The 20,579-nt window shown below is 40.3% G+C and overlaps 16 non-coding genes across 16 annotated transcripts; all 16 read right to left on the bottom strand.

Annotated features, from left to right (window-relative positions):
• Nucleotides 1-1,831: 1,831 nt before the first annotated feature.
• Nucleotides 1,832-1,905, bottom strand: TRNAI-AAU (transfer RNA isoleucine (anticodon AAU)). Its single transcript has one exon. It is a non-coding gene; the product is annotated as a tRNA-Ile (tRNA).
• Nucleotides 1,906-2,168: 263 nt separating this feature from the next.
• On the bottom strand, nucleotides 2,169-2,242 carry TRNAI-AAU (transfer RNA isoleucine (anticodon AAU)). Its single transcript has one exon. It is a non-coding gene; the product is annotated as a tRNA-Ile (tRNA).
• A 3,794-nt stretch (nucleotides 2,243-6,036) lies between these two features.
• On the bottom strand, nucleotides 6,037-6,110 carry TRNAI-AAU (transfer RNA isoleucine (anticodon AAU)). The gene has a single exon. It is a non-coding gene; the product is annotated as a tRNA-Ile (tRNA).
• A 2,855-nt stretch (nucleotides 6,111-8,965) lies between these two features.
• On the bottom strand, nucleotides 8,966-9,039 carry TRNAI-AAU (transfer RNA isoleucine (anticodon AAU)). The gene has a single exon. It is a non-coding gene; the product is annotated as a tRNA-Ile (tRNA).
• Nucleotides 9,040-9,488: 449 nt separating this feature from the next.
• On the bottom strand, nucleotides 9,489-9,562 carry TRNAI-AAU (transfer RNA isoleucine (anticodon AAU)). The gene has a single exon. It is a non-coding gene; the product is annotated as a tRNA-Ile (tRNA).
• Nucleotides 9,563-12,017: 2,455 nt separating this feature from the next.
• On the bottom strand, nucleotides 12,018-12,091 carry TRNAI-AAU (transfer RNA isoleucine (anticodon AAU)). The gene has a single exon. It is a non-coding gene; the product is annotated as a tRNA-Ile (tRNA).
• Nucleotides 12,092-12,540: 449 nt separating this feature from the next.
• TRNAI-AAU (transfer RNA isoleucine (anticodon AAU)) lies at nucleotides 12,541-12,614 on the bottom strand. Its single transcript has one exon. It is a non-coding gene; the product is annotated as a tRNA-Ile (tRNA).
• A 1,709-nt stretch (nucleotides 12,615-14,323) lies between these two features.
• TRNAI-AAU (transfer RNA isoleucine (anticodon AAU)) lies at nucleotides 14,324-14,406 on the bottom strand. Its single transcript is given in 2 exon segments — nucleotides 14,324-14,359; nucleotides 14,369-14,406. It is a non-coding gene; the product is annotated as a tRNA-Ile (tRNA).
• A 449-nt stretch (nucleotides 14,407-14,855) lies between these two features.
• Nucleotides 14,856-14,929, bottom strand: TRNAI-AAU (transfer RNA isoleucine (anticodon AAU)). Its single transcript has one exon. It is a non-coding gene; the product is annotated as a tRNA-Ile (tRNA).
• Nucleotides 14,930-16,833: 1,904 nt separating this feature from the next.
• On the bottom strand, nucleotides 16,834-16,907 carry TRNAI-AAU (transfer RNA isoleucine (anticodon AAU)). Its single transcript has one exon. It is a non-coding gene; the product is annotated as a tRNA-Ile (tRNA).
• Nucleotides 16,908-17,998: 1,091 nt separating this feature from the next.
• TRNAI-AAU (transfer RNA isoleucine (anticodon AAU)) lies at nucleotides 17,999-18,072 on the bottom strand. Its single transcript has one exon. It is a non-coding gene; the product is annotated as a tRNA-Ile (tRNA).
• Nucleotides 18,073-18,335: 263 nt separating this feature from the next.
• On the bottom strand, nucleotides 18,336-18,409 carry TRNAI-AAU (transfer RNA isoleucine (anticodon AAU)). Its single transcript has one exon. It is a non-coding gene; the product is annotated as a tRNA-Ile (tRNA).
• A 263-nt stretch (nucleotides 18,410-18,672) lies between these two features.
• On the bottom strand, nucleotides 18,673-18,746 carry TRNAI-AAU (transfer RNA isoleucine (anticodon AAU)). The gene has a single exon. It is a non-coding gene; the product is annotated as a tRNA-Ile (tRNA).
• Nucleotides 18,747-19,337: 591 nt separating this feature from the next.
• TRNAI-AAU (transfer RNA isoleucine (anticodon AAU)) lies at nucleotides 19,338-19,411 on the bottom strand. Its single transcript has one exon. It is a non-coding gene; the product is annotated as a tRNA-Ile (tRNA).
• A 753-nt stretch (nucleotides 19,412-20,164) lies between these two features.
• TRNAI-AAU (transfer RNA isoleucine (anticodon AAU)) lies at nucleotides 20,165-20,238 on the bottom strand. Its single transcript has one exon. It is a non-coding gene; the product is annotated as a tRNA-Ile (tRNA).
• A 263-nt stretch (nucleotides 20,239-20,501) lies between these two features.
• On the bottom strand, nucleotides 20,502-20,575 carry TRNAI-AAU (transfer RNA isoleucine (anticodon AAU)). The gene has a single exon. It is a non-coding gene; the product is annotated as a tRNA-Ile (tRNA).
• Between the last annotated feature and the right edge of the window lie 4 nt (nucleotides 20,576-20,579).

Consider the following 20,579-nt stretch of genomic DNA (forward strand, 5'->3'; position numbering starts at 1 on the left):
CGGTGATAGTGAAGGTAGCCACAAGATGGCGCACCAAATGCTGCCAATAGTTTTCAACTTACACATAAAATTACCAATGGCCGATATGGGGATCGAACCCGCGCTCTAACCAACTGAGCTAACCGGCCACATCAGCATACTGTATTTGCGTTAATCGTGTTTTTAAAAGACATGCAATCGCACAAACGTCTGTGCATTTCGAAGGTTTTTTTGTAGCCTTTTGCCAATAATATGAAGTTATTAACACCGCGCTCTAACCAACTGAGCTAACCGGCCACATCAGCATACTGTATTTGCGTTAATCGTGTTTTTAAAAGACATGCAATCGCACAAACGTTTGTGCATTTCAAAGGTTTTTTTATAGCCTTTTGCCAATAATATGAAGTTATTAACACCGCGCTCTAACCAACTGAGCTAACCGGCCACATCAGAATACTGTATTTGCGTTAATCGTGTTTTTAAAAGACATGCAATCGCACAAACGTCTGTCCATTTCGAAGGTTTTTTGCAGCCTTTTGCCAATAATATGAAGTTCTCAGTTATATTCTAACTAATTCAAGGACGCATTATAAAGTGCTCACAGAATACAAATTCTGACGGTGATAGTGAAGGTAGCCACAAGATGACGCACCCGAATGCCGCCAATAGTTTTCAACATACACATAAAATTACCAATGACCGATATGTGGATCGAACCCACGACCTCAGCGTTATTAGCACCGCGCTCTAACCAACTGAGCTAAACGGCCACATCAGCATACTGTATTTGCGTTAATCGTGTTTTTAAAAGACATGCAATCGCACAAACGTCTGTCCATTTCGAAGGTTTTTTTGCAGCCTTTTGCCAATAATATGAAGTTCTCAGTTATATTCTAACTAATTCAAGGACGCATTATAAAGTTGCTCACTGAATACAAATTCTGACGGTGATAGTGAAGGTAGCCACAAGATGGCGCACCCGAATGCCGCCAATAGTTTTCAACATACACATAAAATTACCAATGACCGATATGGGGATCGAACCAACGACCTCAGCGTTATTAGCACCGCGCTCTAACCAACTGAGCTAACCGTCCACATAAGCACTCTGTATCTGCGTTAATCGTGTTTTTAAAAGACATGCAATCGCACAAACGTCTGTGCATTTCGAAGGTTTTTTTGTAGCCTTTTGCCAATAATACGAAGTTCTCAGTTATAATCTAACTAATTCAAGGACGCATAACGAAGTGCTCGCAGAATACAAATTATATTACCCACCAGACGGTGATAGTGAAGGTAGCCACAAAATGGCGCACCCAAATGCCGCCAATAGTTTTCAACATACACATAAAATTACCAATGGCCGATATGGGGTTCGAACCCACGACCTCATCGTTATTAGCACCGCGCTCTAAGCAACTGAGCTAACCGGCCACATCAACATACTGTATTAGCGTTAATCGTGTTTTTAAAAGACATGCAATCGCACAAACGTCTGTGCATTTCGATGGTTTTTTTGGAGCCTTTTGAAAATAATATGAAGTTCTCAGTTATATTCTAACTAATTCAAGGACGCATAACAAAGTGCTCGCAGAATACAAATTCTACCGTTAATCGTGTTTATAAAAGACATGCAATCGCACAAACGTCTGTGCATTTCGAAGGATTTTGGGTAGCCTTTTGCCCATAATATGAAGTTCTCAGTTATATTCTAACTAATTCAAGGACGCATAACGAAGTGCTCGCAGAATACAAATTCTATTACCCACCAGACGGTGATAGTGAAGGTAGCCACAAGATGACGCACTCGGATGTTCCCCAATAGTTTTTAACATACACATAAAATTACAAATGGCCGATATGGGGATCGAACCCACGACCTCAGCGTTATTAGCACCGCGCTCTAACCAACTGAGCTAACCAGCCACATCAGCATACAGTATTTGCGTTAATCGTGTTTTTAAAAGACATGCAATCGCACAAACGTCTGTGCATTTCGAAGGTTTTTTTGTAGCCTTTTGAAAATAATATGAAGTTCTCAGTTATATTCTAACTAATTCAAGGACGCATAACGAAGTGCTCGCAGAATACAAATTCTATTACCCACAAGACGGTGATAGTGAAGGTAGCCACAAGATGACGCACTCGGATGCCGCCAATAGTTTTTAACATACACATAAAATTACCAATGGCCGATATGGGGATCGAACCCACGACCTCAGCGTTATTAGCACCACGCTCTAACCAACTGAGCTAACCGGCCACATCAGCATACTGTATTTGCGTTAATCGTGTTTTTAAAAGACATGCAATCGCACAAACGTCTGTGCATTTCGAAGGTTATTTTGTAGCCTTTTGAAAATAATATGAAGTTCTCAGTTATATTCTAACTAATTCAAGGACGCATAACGAAGTGCTCGCAGAATACAAATTCTATTTGCCCACCAGACGGTGATAGTGAAGGTAGCCACAAGATGGCGCACCAAATGCTGCCAATAGTTTTCAACTTACACATAAAATTACCAATGGCCGATATGGGGATCGAACCCGCGCTCTAACCAACTGAGCTAACCGGCCACATCAGCATACTGTATTTGCGTTAATCGTGTTTTTAAAAGACATGCAATCGCACAAACGTCTGTGCATTTCGAAGGTTTTTTTGTAGCCTTTTGCCAATAATATGAAGTTATTAACACCGCGCTCTAACCAACTGAGCTAACCGGCCACATCAGCATACTGTATTTGCGTTAATCGTGTTTTTAAAAGACATGCAATCGCACAAACGTTTGTGCATTTCAAAGGTTTTTTTATAGCTTTTTGCCAATAATATGAAGTTATTAACACCGCGCTCTAACCAACTGAGCTAACCGGCCACATCAGCATACTGTATTTGCGTTAATCGTGTTTTTAAAAGACATGCAATCGCACAAACGTCTGTGCATTTCGAAGGTTTTTTTGTAGCCTTTTGCCAATAATATGAAGTTATTAACACCGCGCTCTAACCAACTGAGCTAACCGGCCACATCAGCATACTGTATTTGCGTTAATCGTGTTTTTAAAAGACATGCAATCGCACAAACGTTTGTGCATTTCAAAGGTTTTTTTATAGCCTTTTGCCAATAATATGAAGTTATTAACACCGCGCTCTAACCAACTGAGCTAACCGGCCACATCAGCATACTGTATTTGCGTTAATCGTGTTTTTAAAAGACATGCAATCGCACAAACGTCTGTGCATTTCGAAGGTTTTTTTGTAGCCTTTTGAAAATAATATGAAGTTCTCAGTTATATTCTAACTAATTCAAGGACGCATAACGAAGTGCTCGCAGAATACAAATTCTATTACCCACAAGACGGTGATAGTGAAGGTAGCCACAAGATGACGCACTCGGATGCCGCCAATAGTTTTTAACATACACATAAAATTACCAATGGCCGATATGGTGATCGAACCCACGACCTCAGCGTTATTAGCACCGCGCTCTAACCAACTGAGCTAACCGGCCACATCAGAATACTGTATTTGCGTTAATCGTGTTTTTAAAAGACATGCAATCGCACAAACGTCTGTGCATTTCGAAGGTTATTTTGTAGCCTTTTGAAAATAATATGAAGTTCTCAGTTATATTCTAACTAATTCAAGGACGCATTATAAAGTTGCTCACAGAATACAAATTCTGACGGTGATAGTGAAGGTAGCCACAAGATGACGCATCCGAATGCCGCCAATAGTTTTCAACATACACATAAAATTACAAATGACCGATATGTGGATCGAACCCACGACCTCAGCGTTATTAGCACCGCGCTCTAACCAACTGAGCTAACCGGCTACATCAGCATACTGTATTTGCGTTAATCGTTTTTTTAAAAGACATGCAATCGCACAAACGTCTGTGCATTTCGAAGTTTTTTTTGTAGCTCTCAATTTTCAACATACACATAAAATTAGCAATAGCCGAGATGGGGATCGAACCCACGACCTCAGCGTTATTACCACCGCTCTCTAACCAACTGAGCTAACCGGCCACATCAGCATACTGTATTTGCGTTAATCGTGTTTTTAAAAGACATGCAATCGCACAAACGTCTGTGCATTTCGAAGGTTATTTTGTAGCCTTTTGAAAATAATATGAAGTTCTCAGTTATATTCTAACTAATTCAAGGACGCATAACGAAGTGCTCGCAGAATACAAATTCTATTTGCCCACCAGACGGTGATAGTGAAGGTAGCCACAAGATGGCGCACCAAATGCTGCCAATAGTTTTCAACTTACACATAAAATTACCAATGGCCGATATGGGGATCGAACCCGCGCTCTAACCAACTGAGCTAACCGGCCACATCAGCATACTGTATTTGCGTTAATCGTGTTTTTAAAAGACATGCAATCGCACAAACGTCTGTGCATTTCGAAGGTTTTTTTGTAGCCTTTTGCCAATAATATGAAGTTATTAACACCGCGCTCTAACCAACTGAGCTAACCGGCCACATCAGCATACTGTATTTGCGTTAATCGTGTTTTTAAAAGACATGCAATCGCACAAACGTTTGGGCATTTCAAAGGTTTTTTTATAGCTTTTTGCCAATAATATGAAGTTATTAACACCGCGTTCTAACCAACTGAGCTAACCGGCCACATCAGCATACTGTATTTGCGTTAATCGTGTTTTTAAAAGACATGCAATCGCACAAACGTCTGTGCATTTCGAAGGTTTTTTTGTAGCCTTTTGCCAATAATATGAAGTTATTAACACCGCGCTCTAACCAACTGAGCTAACCGGCCACATCAGCATACTGTATTTGCGTTAATCGTGTTTTTAAAAGACATGCAATCGCACAAACGTTTGTGCATTTCAAAGGTTTTTTTATAGCCTTTTGCCAATAATATGAAGTTATTAACACCGCGCTCTAACCAACTGAGCTAACCGGCCACATCAGCATACTGTATTTGCGTTAATCGTGTTTTTAAAAGACATGCAATCGCACAAACGTCTGTGCATTTCGAAGGTTTTTTTGTAGCCTTTTGAAAATAATATGAAGTTCTCAGTTATATTCTAACTAATTCAAGGACGCATAACGAAGTGCTCGCAGAATACAAATTCTATTACCCACAAGACGGTGATAGTGAAGGTAGCCACAAGATGACGCACTCGGATGCCGCCAATAGTTTTTAACATACACATAAAATTACCAATGGCCGATATGGTGATCGAACCCACGACCTCAGCGTTATTAGCACCGCGCTCTAACCAACTGAGCTAACCGGCCACATCAGAATACTGTATTTGCGTTAATCGTGTTTTTAAAAGACATGCAATCGCACAAACGTCTGTGCATTTCGAAGGTTATTTTGTAGCCTTTTGAAAATAATATGAAGTTCTCAGTTATATTCTAACTAATTCAAGGACGCATTATAAAGTTGCTCACAGAATACAAATTCTGACGGTGATAGTGAAGGTAGCCACAAGATGACGCACCCGAATGCCGCCAATAGTTTTCAACATACACATAAAATTACAAATGACCGATATGTGGATCGAACCCACGACCTCAGCGTTATTAGCACCGCGCTCTAACCAACTGAGCTAACCGGCTACATCAGCATACTGTATTTGCGTTAATCGTTTTTTTTAAAGACATGCAATCGCACAAACGTCTGTGCATTTCGAAGTTTTTTTTGTAGCTCTCAATTTTCAACATACACATAAAATTACCAATGGCCGATATGGGGATCGAATCCACGACCTCAGCGTTATTAGCACCGCGCTCTAACCAACTGAGCTAACCGGCTACATCAGCATACTGTATTTGCGTTAATCGTTTTTTTAAAAGACATGCAATCGCACAAACGTCTGTGCATTTCGAAGGTTTTTTTATAGCCTTTTGAAAATAATATAAAGTTCTCAGTTATATTCTAACTAATTCAAGGACGCATAACGAAGTGCTCGCAGAATACAAATTCTATTACCCACAAGACGGTTACAGTGAAGGTAGCCACAAGATGGCGCACCAAATGCCGCCAATAGTTTTCAACATACACATAAAATTAGCAATGGCCGATATGGGGATCGAACCCACGACCTCAGCGTTATTAGCACCGCGCTCTAACCAACTGAGCTAACCGGCCACATCAGCATACTGTAATTGCGTTAATCGTGTTTTTAAAAGATATGCAATCGCACAAAGGTCTAAACATTCCAAAGGTTTTTTTGCAGCCTTTTGCCAATAATATGAAGTTCTCAGTTATATTCTAACTAATTCAAGGACGCATAACGAAGTGCTCGCAGAATACAAATTCTTTTACTCACCAGACGGTGATAGTGAAGGTAGCCACAAGATGACGCACCCGAATGCCGCCAATAGTTTTCAACATACACATAAAATTACCAATGACCGATATGTGGATCGAACCCACGACCTCAGCGTTATTAGCACCGCGCTCTAACCAACTGAGCTAACCGGCCACATCAGAATACTGTATTTGCGTTAATCGTGTTTTTAAAAGACATGCAATCGCACAAACGTCTGTCCATTTCGAAGGTTTTTTTGCAGCCTTTTGCCAATAATATGAAGTTCTCAGTTATATTCTAACTAATTCAAGGACGCATTATAAAGTTGCTCACAGAATACAAATTCTGACGGTGATAGTGAAGGTAGCCACAAGATGACGCACCCGAATGCCGCCAATAGTTTTCAACATACACATAAAATTACAAATGACCGATATGTGGATCGAACCCACGACCTCAGCGTTATTAGCACCGCGCTCTAACCAACTGAGCTAACCGGCCGCAGAATACAAATTATATTACCCACCAGACGGTGATAGTGAAGGTAGCCACAAGATGGCGCACCCAAATGCCGCCAATAGTTTTCAACATACACATAAAATTACCAAAGGCCAATATGGGGATCGAACCACGACCTCAGCGTTATTAGCACCGCGCTCTAACCAACTGAGCTAACCGGCCACATCAGCATACTGTATTTGCGTTAATCGTGTTTTTAAAAGATATGCAATCGCACAAACGTCTGTGCTTTTCGATGGTTTTCTTGTAGCCTTTTGAAAATAATATGAAGTTCTCAGTTATATTCTAACTAATTCAAGGACGCATAACGAAGTGCTCACAGAATACAAATTCTATCGTTAATCGTGTTTTTAAAAGACATGCAATCGCACAAACGTCTGTGCATTTCGAAGGTTTTTTTGTAGCCTTTTGCCAATAATATGAAGTTATTAACACCGCGCTCTAACCAACTGAGCTAACCGGCCACATCAGCATACTGTATTTGCGTTAATCGTGTTTTTAAAAGACATGCAATCGCACAAACGTTTGTGCATTTCAAAGGTTTTTTTATAGCCTTTTGCCAATAATATGAAGTTATTAACACCGCGCTCTAACCAACTGAGCTAACCGGCCACATCAGCATACTGTATTTGCGTTAATCGTGTTTTTAAAAGACATGCAATCGCACAAACGTCTGTGCATTTCGAAGGTTTTTTTGTAGCCTTTTGAAAATAATATGAAGTTCTCAGTTATATTCTAACTAATTCAAGGACGCATAACGAAGTGCTCGCAGAATACAAATTCTATTACCCACAAGACGGTTATAGTGAAAGTAGCCACAAGATGGCGCACCAAATGCCGCCAATAGTTTTCAACATACACATAAAATTAGCAATGGCCGATATGGGGATCGAACCCACGACCTCAGCGTTATTAGCACCTCTCTCTAACCAACTGAGCTAACCGGCCACATTAGCATACTGTATTTGCGTTAATCGTGTTTTAAAAAGACATGCAATCGCACAAACGTCTGTCCATTTCAAGGTTTTTTTGCAGCCTTTTGCCAATAATATGAAGTTCTCAGTTATATTCTAACTAATTCAAGGACGCATTATAAAGTGCTCACAGAATACAAATTTTGACGGTGATAGTGAAGGTAGCCACAAGATGACGCACCCGAATGCCGCCAATAGTTTTCAACATACACATAAAATTACAAATGACCGATATGTGGATCGAACCCACGACCTCAGCGTTATTAGCACCGCGCTCTAACCAACTGAGCTAACCGGCTACATCAGCATACTGTATTTGCGTTAATCGTTTTTTTAAAAGACATGCAATCGCACAAACGTCTGTGCATTTCGAAGGTTTTTTTATAGCCTTTTGAAAATAATATGAAGTTCTCAGTTATATTCTAACTAATTCAAGGACGCATAACGAAGTGCTCGCTGAAAACAAATTATATTACCCACCAGACGGTGATAGTGAAGGTAGCCACAAGATGGCGCACCCAAATGCCGCCAATAGTTTTCAACATACACATAAAATTACCAATGGCCGATATGGGGATCGAACCACGACCTCAACGTTATTAGCACCGCGCTCTAACCAACTGAGCTAACCGGCCACATCAGCATACTGTATTTGCGTTAATCGTGTTTTTAAAAGATATGCAATCGCACAAACGTCTGTGCTTTTCGATGGTTTTCTTGTAGCCTTTTGAAAATAATATACAGTTCTCAGTTATATTCTAACTAATTCAAGGACGCATAACGAAGTGCTCACAGAATACAAATTCTATCGTTAATCGTGTTTTTAAAAGACATGCAATCGCACAAACGTCTGTGCATTTCGAAGGTTTTTTTGTAGCCTTTTGCCAATAATATGAAGTTATTAACACCGCGCTCTAACCAACTGAGCTAACCGGCTACATCAGCATACTGTATTTGCGTTAATCGTGTTTTTAAAAGACATGCAATCGCACAAACGTCTGTGCATTTCGAAGGTTTTTTTATAGCCTTTTGAAAATAATATGAAGTTCTCAGTTATATTCTAACTAATTCAAGGACGCATAACGAAGTGCTCGCAGAATACAAATTCTATTACCCACAAGACGGTTACAGTGAAGGTAGCCACAAGATGGCGCACCAAATGCCGCCAATAGTTTTCAACATACACATAAAATTAGCAATGGCCGATATGGGGATCGAACCCACGACCTCAGCGTTATTAGCACCGCGCTCTAACCAACTGAGCTAACCGTCCACATCAGAATACTGTATTTGCGTTAATCGTGTTTTTAAAAGACATGCAATCGCACAAACGTCTGTCCATTTCGAAGGTTTTTTTGCAGCCTTTTGCCAATAATATGAAGTTCTCAGTTATATTCTAACTAATTCAAGGACGCATTATAAAGTTGCTCACAGAATACAAATTCTGACGGTGATAGTCAAGGTAGCCACAAGATGACGCACCCGAATGCCGCCAATAGTTTTCAACATACACATAAAATTACAAATGATCGATACGTGGATCGAACCCACGACCTCAGCGTTATTAGCACCACGCTCTAACCAACTGAGCTAACCGGCTACATCAGCATACTGTATTTGCGTTAATCGTTTTTTTAAAAGACATGCAATCGCACAAACGTCTGTGCATTTCGAAGGTTTTTTTGTAGCTCTCAATTTTCAACATACACATAAAATTACCAATGGCCGATATGGGGATCGAACCCACGACCTCAGCGTTATTAGCACCGCGCTCTAACCAACTGAGCTAACCGGCTACATCAGCATACTGTATTTGCGTTAATCGTGTTTTTAAAAGATATGCAATCGCACAAACGTCTGTGCTTTTCGATGGTTTTCTTGTAGCCTTTTGAAAATAATATGAAGTTCTCAGTTATATTCTAACTAATTCAAGGACGCATAACGAAGTGCTCACAGAATACAAATTCTATCGTTAATCGTGTTTTTAAAAGACATGCAATCGCACAAACGTCTGTGCATTTCGAAGGTTTTTTTGTAGCCTTTTGCCAATAATATGAAGTTATTAACACCGCGCTCTAACCAACTGAGCTAACCGGCCACATCAGCATACTGTATTTGCGTTAATCGTGTTTTTAAAAGACATGCAATCGCACAAACGTCTGTGCATTTCGAAGGTTTTTTTATAGCCTTTTGCCAATAATATGAAGTTATTAACACCGCGCTCTAACCAACTGAGCTAACCGGCCACATCAGCATACTGTATTTGCGTTAATCGTGTTTTTAAAAGACATGCAATCGCACAAACGTTTGTGCATTTCAAAGGTATTTTTATAGCTTTTTGCCAATAATATGAAGTTATTAACACCGCGCTCTAACCAACTGAGCTAACCGGCCACATCAGCATACTGTATTTGCGTTAATCGTGTTTTTAAAACACATGCAATCGCACAAACTTCTGTGCATTTCGAAGGTTTTTTTGTAGCCTTTTGCCAATAATATGAAGTTATTAACACCGCGCTCTAACCAACTGAGCTAACCGGCCACATCAGCATACTGTATTTGCGTTAATCGTGTTTTTAAAAGACATGCAATCGCACAAACGTTTGTGCATTTCAAAGGTTTTTTTATAGCCTTTTGCCAATAATATGAAGTTATTAACACCGCGCTCTAACCAACTGAGCTAACCGGCCACATCAGCATACTGTATTTGCGTTAATCGTGTTTTTAAAAGACATGCAATCGCACAAACGTCTGTGCATTTCGAAGGTTTTTTTGTAGCCTTTTGAAAATAATATGAAGTTCTCAGTTATATTCTAACTAATTCAAGGACGCATAACGAAGTGCTCGCAGAATACAAATTCTATTACCCACAAGACGGTTATAGTGAAGGTAGCCACAAGATGGCGCACCAAATGCCGCCAATAGTTTTCAACATACACATAAAATTAGCAATGGCCGATATGGGGATCGAACCCACGACCTCAGGGTTATTAGCACCGCTCTCTAACCAACTGAGCTAACCGGCCACATTAGCATACTGTATTTGCGTTAATCGTGTTTTAAAAAGACATGCAATCGCACAAACGTCTGTCCATTTCAAGGTTTTTTTGCAGCCTTTTGCCAATAATATGAAGTTCTCAGTTATATTCTAACTAATTCAAGGACGCATTATAAAGTGCTCACAGAATACAAATTTTGACGGTGATAGTGAAGGTAGCCACAAGATGACGCACCCGAATGCCGCCAATAGTTTTCAACATACACATAAAATTACAAATGACCGATATGTGGATCGAACCCACGACCTCAGCGTTATTAGCACCGCGCTCTAACCAACTGAGCTAACCGGCTACATCAGCATACTGTATTTGCGTTAATCGTTTTTTTAAAAGACATGCAATCGCACAAACGTCTGTGCATTTCGAAGGTTTTTTTATAGCCTTTTGAAAATAATATGAAGTTCTCAGTTATATTCTAACTAATTCAAGGACGCATAACGAAGTGCTCGCAGAATACAAATTATATTACCCACCAGACGGTGATAGTGAAGGTAGCCACAAGATGGCGCACCCAAATGCCGCCAATAGTTTTCAACATACACATAAAATTACCAATGGCCGATATGGGGATCGAACCACGACCTCAACGTTATTAGCACCGCGCTCTAACCAACTGAGCTAACCGGCCACATCAGCATACTGTATTTGCGTTAATCGTGTTTTTAAAAGATATGCAATCGCACAAACGTCTGTGCTTTTCGATGGTTTTCTTGTAGCCTTTTGAAAATAATATACAGTTCTCAGTTATATTCTAACTAATTCAAGGACGCATAACGAAGTGCTCACAGAATACAAATTCTATCGTTAATCGTGTTTTTAAAAGACATGCAATCGCACAAACGTCTGTGCATTTCGAAGGTTTTTTTGTAGCCTTTTGCCAATAATATGAAGTTATTAACACCGCGCTCTAACCAACTGAGCTAACCGGCTACATCAGCATACTGTATTTGCGTTAATCGTGTTTTTAAAAGACATGCAATCGCACAAACGTCTGTGCATTTCGAAGGTTTTTTTATAGCCTTTTGAAAATAATATGAAGTTCTCAGTTATATTCTAACTAATTCAAGGACGCATAACGAAGTGCTCGCAGAATACAAATTCTATTACCCACAAGACGGTTACAGTGAAGGTAGCCACAAGATGGCGCACCAAATGCCGCCAATAGTTTTCAACATACACATAAAATTAGCAATGGCCGATATGGGGATCGAACCCACGACCTCAGCGTTATTAGCACCGCGCTCTAACCAACTGAGCTAACCGGCCACATCAGAATACTGTATTTGCGTTAATCGTGTTTTTAAAAGACATGCAATCGCACAAACGTCTGTCCATTTCGAAGGTTTTTTTGCAGCCTTTTGCCAATAATATGAAGTTCTCAGTTATATTCTAACTAATTCAAGGACGCATTATAAAGTTGCTCACAGAATACAAATTCTGACGGTGATAGTGAAGGTAGCCACAAGATGACGCACCCGAATGCCGCCAATAGTTTTCAACATACACATAAAATTACAAATGATCGATACGTGGATCGAACCCACGACCTCAGCGTTATTAGCACCGCGCTCTAACCAACTGAGCTAACCGGCTACATCAGCATACTGTATTTGCGTTAATCGTTTTTTTAAAAGACATGCAATCGCACAAACGTCTGTGCATTTCGAACGTTTTTTTGTAGCTCTCAATTTTCAACATACACATAAAATTACCAATGGCCGATATGGGGATCGAACCCACGACCTCAGCGTTATTAGCACCGCGCTCTAACCAACTGAGCTAACCGGCCACATCAGCATACTGTATTTGCGTTAATCGTGTTTTTAAAAGACATGCAATCGCACAAACGTTTGTGCATTTCAAAGGTTTTTTTATAGCCTTTTGCCAATAATATGAAGTTATTAACACCGCGCTCTAACCAACTGAGCTAACCGGCCACATCAGCATACTGTATTTGCGTTAATCGTGTTTTTAAAAGACATGCAATCGCACAAACGTCTGTGCATTTCGAAGGTTTTTTTGTAGCCTTTTGAAAATAATATGAAGTTCTCAGTTATATTCTAACTAATTCAAGGACGCATAACGAAGTGCTCGCAGAATACAAATTCTATTACCCACAAGACGGTTATAGTGAAGGTAGCCACAAGATGGCGCACCAAATGCCGCCAATAGTTTTCAACATACACATAAAATTAGCAATGGCCGATATGGGGATCGAACCCACGACCTCAGCGTTATTAGCACCGCTCTCTAACCAACTGAGCTAACCGGCCACATTAGCATACTGTATTTGCGTTAATCGTGTTTTAAAAAGACATGCAATCGCACAAACGTCTGTCCATTTCAAGGTTTTTTTGCAGCCTTTTGCCAATAATATGAAGTTCTCAGTTATATTCTAACTAATTCAAGGACGCATTATAAAGTGCTCACAGAATACAAATTTTGACGGTGATAGTGAAGGTAGCCACAAGATGACGCACCCGAATGCCGCCAATAGTTTTCAACATACACATAAAATTACAAATGACCGATATGTGGATCGAACCCACGACCTCAGCGTTATTAGCACCGCGCTCTAACCAACTGAGCTAACCGGCTACATCAGCATACTGTATTTGCGTTAATCGTTTTTTTAAAAGACATGCAATCGCACAAACGTCTGTGCATTTCGAAGGTTTTTTTATAGCCTTTTGAAAATAATATGAAGTTCTCAGTTATATTCTAACTAATTCAAGGACGCATAACGAAGTGCTCGCAGAATACAAATTATATTACCCACCAGACGGTGATAGTGAAGGTAGCCACAAGATGGCGCACCCAAATGCCGCCAATAGTTTTCAACATACACATAAAATTACCAATGGCCGATATGGGGATCGAACCACGACCTCAACGTTATTAGCACCGCGCTCTAACCAACTGAGCTAACCGGCCACATCAGCATACTGTATTTGCGTTAATCGTGTTTTTAAAAGATATGCAATCGCACAAACGTCTGTGCTTTTCGATGGTTTTCTTGTAGCCTTTTGAAAATAATATACAGTTCTCAGTTATATTCTAACTAATTCAAGGACGCATAACGAAGTGCTCACAGAATACAAATTCTATCGTTAATCGTGTTTTTAAAAGACATGCAATCGCACAAACGTCTGTGCATTTCGAAGGTTTTTTTGTAGCCTTTTGCCAATAATATGAAGTTATTAACACCGCGCTCTAACCAACTGAGCTAACCGGCTACATCAGCATACTGTATTTGCGTTAATCGTGTTTTTAAAAGACATGCAATCGCACAAACGTCTGTGCATTTCGAAGGTTTTTTTATAGCCTTTTGAAAATAATATGAAGTTCTCAGTTATATTCTAACTAATTCAAGGACGCATAACGAAGTGCTCGCAGAATACAAATTCTATTACCCACAAGACGGTTACAGTGAAGGTAGCCACAAGATGGCGCACCAAATGCCGCCAATAGTTTTCAACATACACATAAAATTAGCAATGGCCGATATGGGGATCGAACCCACGACCTCAGCGTTATTAGCGTTATTAGCACCGCGCTCTAACCAACTGAGCTAACCGGCCACATCAGAATACTGTATTTGCGTTAATCGTGTTTTTAAAAGACATGCAATCGCACAAACGTCTGTCCATTTCGAAGGTTTTTTTGCAGCCTTTTGCCAATAATATGAAGTTCTCAGTTATATTCTAACTAATTCAAGGACGCATTATAAAGTTGCTCACAGAATACAAATTCTGGCGGTGATAGTGAAGGTAGCCACAAGATGACGCACCCGAATGCCGCCAATAGTTTTCAACATACACATAAAATTACAAATGATCGATACGTGGATCGAACCCACGACCTCAGCGTTATTAGCACCGCGCTCTAACCAACTGAGCTAACCGGCTACATCAGCATACTGTATTTGCGTTAATCGTTTTTTTAAAAGACATGCAATCGCACAAACGTCTGTGCATTTCGAACGTTTTTTTGTAGCTCTCAATTTTCAACATACACATAAAATTACCAATGGCCGATATGGGGATCGAACCCACGACCTCAGCGTTATTAGCACCGCGCTCTAACCAACTGAGCTAACCGGCTACATCAGCATACTGTATTTGCGTTAATCGTGTTTTTAAAAGATATGCAATCGCACAAACGTCTGTGCATTTCGAAGGTTTTTTTGTAGCTCTCAATTTTCAACATACACATAAAATTACCAATGGCCGATATGGTGATCGAACCCACGACCTCAGCGTTATTAGCACCGCGCTCTAACCAACTGAGCTAACCGGCTACATCAGCATACTGTATTTGCGTTAATCGTGTTTTTAAAAGATATGCAATCGCACAAACGTCTGTGCTTTTCGATGGTTTTCTTGTAGCCTTTTGAAAATAATATGAAGTTCTCAGTTATATTCTAACTAATTCAAGGACGCATAACGAAGTGCTCACAGAATACAAATTCTATCGTTAATCGTGTTTTTAAAAGACATGCAATCGCACAAACGTCTGTGCATTTCGAAGGTTTTTTTGTAGCCTTTTGCCAATAATATGAAGTTATTAACACCGCGCTCTAACCAACTGAGCTAACCGGCCACATCAGCATACTGTATTTGCGTTAATCGTGTTTTTAAAAGACATGCAATCGCACAAACGTCTGTGCATTTCGAAGGTTTTTTTATAGCCTTTTGAAAATAATATGAAGTTCTCAGTTATATTCTAACTAAATCAAGGACGCATAACGAAGTGCTCGCAGAATACAAATTCTATTACCCACAAGACGGTTATAGTGAAGGTAGCCAGAAGATGGCGCACCAAATGCCGCCAATAGTTTTCAACATACACATAAAATTAGCAATGGCCGATATGGGGATCGAACCCACGACCTCAGCGTTATTAGCACCGCTCTCTAACCAACTGAGCTAACCGGCCACATTAGCATACTGTATTTGCGTTAATCGTGTTTTAAAAAGACATGCAATCGCACAAACGTCTGTCCATTTCGAAGGTTTTTTTGCAGCCTTTTGCCAATAATATGAAGTTCTCAGTTATATTCTAACTAATTCAAGGACGCATTATAAAGTGCTCACAGAATACAAATTCTGACGGTGATAGTGAAGGTAGCCACAAGATGACGCACCCGAATGCCGCCAATAGTTTTCAACATACACATAAAATTACCAATGACCGATATGTGGATCGAACCCACGACCTCAGCGTTATTAGCACCTCGCTCTAACCAACTGAGCTAACCGGCCACATCAGAATACTGTATTTGCGTTAATCGTGTTTTTAAAAGACATGCAATCGCACAAACGTCTGTCCATTTCGAAGGTTTTTGTGCAGCCTTTTGCCAATAATATGAAGTTCTCAGTTATATTCTAACTAATTCAAGGACGCATTATAAAGTTGCTCACAGAATACAAATTCTGACGGTGATAGTGAAGGTAGCCACAAGATGACGCACCCGAATGCCGCCAATAGTTTTCAACATACACATAAAATTACAAATGACCGATATGTGGATCGAACCCACGACCTCAGCGTTATTAGCACCGCGCTCTAACCAACTGAGCTAACCGGCTACATCAGCATACTGTATTTGCGTTAATCGTTTTTTTAAAAGACATGCAATCGCACAAACGTCTGTGCATTTCGAAGGTTTTTTTGTAGCCTTTTGAAAATAACATGAAGTTCTCAGTTATATTCCAACTAATTCAAGGACGCATAAAGAAGTGCTCGCAGAATACAAATTCTATCGTTAATCGTGTTTTTAAAAGACATGCAATCGCACAAACGTCTGTGCATTTCGAAGGTTTTTTTGTAGCCTTTTGAAAATAATATGAAGTTCTCAGTTATATTCTAACTAATTCAAGGACGCATAACGAAGTGCTCGCAGAATACAAATTCTATTACTCACCAGACGGTGATAGTGAAGGTAGCCACAAGATGGCGCACCCAAATGCCGCCAATAGTTTTCAACATACACATAAAATTACCAATGGCCGATATGGGGATCGAACCCACGACCTCAGCGTTATTAGCACCGCGCTCTAACCAACTGAGCTAACCGGCCACATCAGCATACTGTGTTTGCTTTAATCGTGTTTTTAAAAGACATGCAATCGCACAAACGTCTGTGCATTTCGAAGGTTTTTTTGTAGCCTTTTGCCAATAATATGAAGTTCTCAGTTATAATCTCACTAATTCAAGGACGCATAACGAAGTGCTCGCAGAATACAAATTCTTTTACCCACAAGACGGTGATAGTGAAGATAGCCACAAGATGGCGCACCCGAATGCCGCCAATAGTTTTTAACATACACATAAAATTACCAATGGCCGATATGGGGATCGAACCCACGACCTCAGCATTATTAGCACCGCGCTCTAACCAACTGAGCTAACCGGCTACATCAGCATACTGTATTTGCGTTAATCGTTTTTTTAAAAGACATGCAATCGCACAAACGTCTGTGCATTTCGAAGGTTTTTTTGTAGCCTTTTGAAAATAATATGAAGTTCTCAGTTATATTCTAACTAATTCAAGGACGCATAACGAAGTGCTCGCAGAATACAAATTATATTACCCACCAGACGGTGATAGTGAAGGTAGCCACAAGATGGCGCACTCGGATGCCGCCAATAGTTTTCAACATACACATAAAATTACCAATGGCCGATATGGTGATCGAACCCACGACCTCAGCGTTATTAGCACCGAGCTCAAACCAACTGAGCTAACCGGCCTCATCAACATACTGTATTTGCGTTAATCGTGTTTTTAAAAGACATGCAATCGCACAAACGTCTGTGCATTTCGATGGTTTTTTTGTAGCCTTTTGAAAATAATATGAAGTTCTCAGTTATATTCCAACTAATTCAAGGACGCATAACGAAGTGCTCGCAGAATACAAATTCTATCGTTAATCGTGTTTTTAAAAGACATGCAATCGCACAAACGTCTGTGCATTTCGAAGGTTTTTTTGTAGCCTTTTGAAAATAATATGAAGTTCTCAGTTATATTCTAACTAATTCAAGGACGCATAACGAAGTGCTCGCAGAATACAAATTCTATTACTCACCAGACGGTGATAGTGAAGGTAGCCACAAGATGGCGCACCCAAATGCCGCCAATAGTTTTCAACATACACATAAAATTACCAATGGCCGATATGGGGATCGAACCCACGACGCCAGCGTTATTAGCACCGCGCTCTAACCAACTGAGCTAACCGGCCACATCAGCATACTGTGTTTGCTTTAATCGTGTTTTTAAAAGACATGCAATCGCACAAACGTCTGTGCATTTCGAAGGTTTTTTTGTAGCCTTTTGCCAATAATATGAAGTTCTCAGTTATAATCTCACTAATTCAAGGACGCATAACGAAGTGCTCGCAGAATACAAATTCTATTACCCACCAGACGGTGATATTGAAGGTAGCCACAAGATGGCGCACTGGGATGCCGCCAATAGTTTTTAACATACACATAAAATTACCAATGGCCGATATGGGGATCGAACCCACGACCTCAGCGTTATTAGCATCGCGCTCTAACCAACTGAGCTAACCGGCCACATCAGCATCCTGTATTTGCGCTAATCGTGTTTTTAAAAGACATGCAATCGCACAATCGTCTGTACATTTCGATGGTTTTTTTGTAGCCTTTTGAAAATAATATGAAGTTCTCTGTTATATTCTAACTAATTCAAGGACGCATAACGAAGTGCTCGCAGAATACAAATTCTATTACCCACCAGACGGTGATATTGAAGGTAGCCACAAGATGGGGCACTGGGATGCCGCCAATAGTTTTTAACATACACATAAAATTACCAATGGCCGATATGGGGATCGAACCCACGATCTCAGCGTTATTAGCACCGCGCTCTAACCAACTGAGCTAACCGGCCACATCAGCATCCTGTATTTGCGCTAATCGTGTTTTTAAAAGACATGCAATCGCACAAACGTCTGTCCATTTCGAAGGTTTTTTTGCAGCCTTTTGCCAATAATATGAAGTTCTCAGTTATATTCTAACTAATTCAAGGACGCATTATAAAGTTGCTCACAGAATACAAATTCTGACGGTGATAGTGAAGGTAGCCACAAGATGACGCACCCGAATGCCGCCAATAGTTTTCAACATACACATAAAATTACAAATGACCGATATGTGGATCGAACCCACGACCTCAGCGTTATTAGCACCGCGCTCTAACCAACTGAGCTAACCGGCTACATCAGCATACTGTATTTGCGTTAATCGTTTTTTTTAAAAGACATGCAATCGCACAAACGTCTGTGCATTTCGAAGGTTTTTTTGTAGCCTTTTGCCAATAATATGAAGTTCTCAGTTATAATCTCACTAATTCAAGGACGCATAACGAAGTGCTCGCAGAATACAAATTCTATTACCCTCCAGACGGTGATATTGAAGGTAGCCACAAGATGGCGCACTGGGATGCCGCCAATAGTTTTTAACATACACATAAAATTACCAATGGCCGATATGGGGATCGAACCCACGACCTCAGCGTTATTAGCACCGCGCTCTAACCAACTGAGCTAACCGGCCACATCAGCATCCTGTATTTGCGCTAATCGTGTTTTTAAAAGACATGCAATCGCACAATCGTCTGTGCATTTCGATGGTTTTTTTGTAGCCTTTTGAAAATAATATGAAGTTCTCAGTTATATTCTAACTAATTCAAGGACGCATAACGAAGTGCTCACAGAATACAAATTCTATCGTTAATCGTGTTTTTAAAAGACATGCAATCGCACAAACGTCTGTGCATTTCGAAGGATTTTGGGTAGCCTTTTGCCAATAATATGAAGTTCTCAGTTATATTCTAACTAATTCAAGGACGCATAACGAAGTGCTCGCAGAATACAAATTCTATTACCCACAAGACGGTGACAGTGAAGGTAGCCACAAGATGGCGCACTCGGATGCCCCCAATAGTTTTTAACATACACGTAAAATTACCAATGCCGATATGGAGATCGAACCCACGACCTCAGCGTTATTAGCACCGCGCTCTAACCAACTGAGCTAACCGGCCACATCAGCATACTGTATTTGTGTTAATCGTGTTTTTAAAAGACATGCACTCGCACAAACGTCTGTGCATTTCGAAGGTTTTTTTGTAGCCTTTTGAAAATAATATGAAGTTCTCAGTTATATTCTAACTAATTCAAGGACGCATAACGAAGTGCTCGCAGAATACAAATTCTATTACTCACCAGACGGTGATAGTGAAGGTAGCCACAAGATGGCGCACCCAAATGCCGCCAATAGTTTTCAACATACACATAAAATTACCAATGGCCGATATGGGGATCGAACCCACGACGCCAGCGTTATTAGCACCGCGCTCTAACCAACTGAGCTAACCGGCCACATCAGCATACTGTGTTTGCTTTAATCGTGTTTTTAAAAGACATGCAATCGCACAAACGTCTGTGCATTTCGAAGGTTTTTTTGTAGCCTTTTGCCAATAATATGAAGTTCTCAGTTATAATCTCACTAATTCAAGGACGCATAACGAAGTGCTCGCAGAATACAAATTCTATTACCCACCAGACGGTGATATTGAAGGTAGCCACAAGATGGCGCACTGGGATGCCGCCAATAGTTTTTAACATACACATAAAATTACCAATGGCCGATATGGGGATCGAACCCACGACCTCAGCGTTATTAGCATCGCGCTCTAACCAACTGAGCTAACCGGCCACAT

The sequence above is a fragment of the Saccoglossus kowalevskii genome, chromosome 2 (assembly GCF_978046115.1).
Source record: "Saccoglossus kowalevskii chromosome 2, keSacKowa6.1, whole genome shotgun sequence".
Classification (NCBI taxonomy): Eukaryota; Metazoa; Hemichordata; class Enteropneusta; family Harrimaniidae; genus Saccoglossus; species Saccoglossus kowalevskii.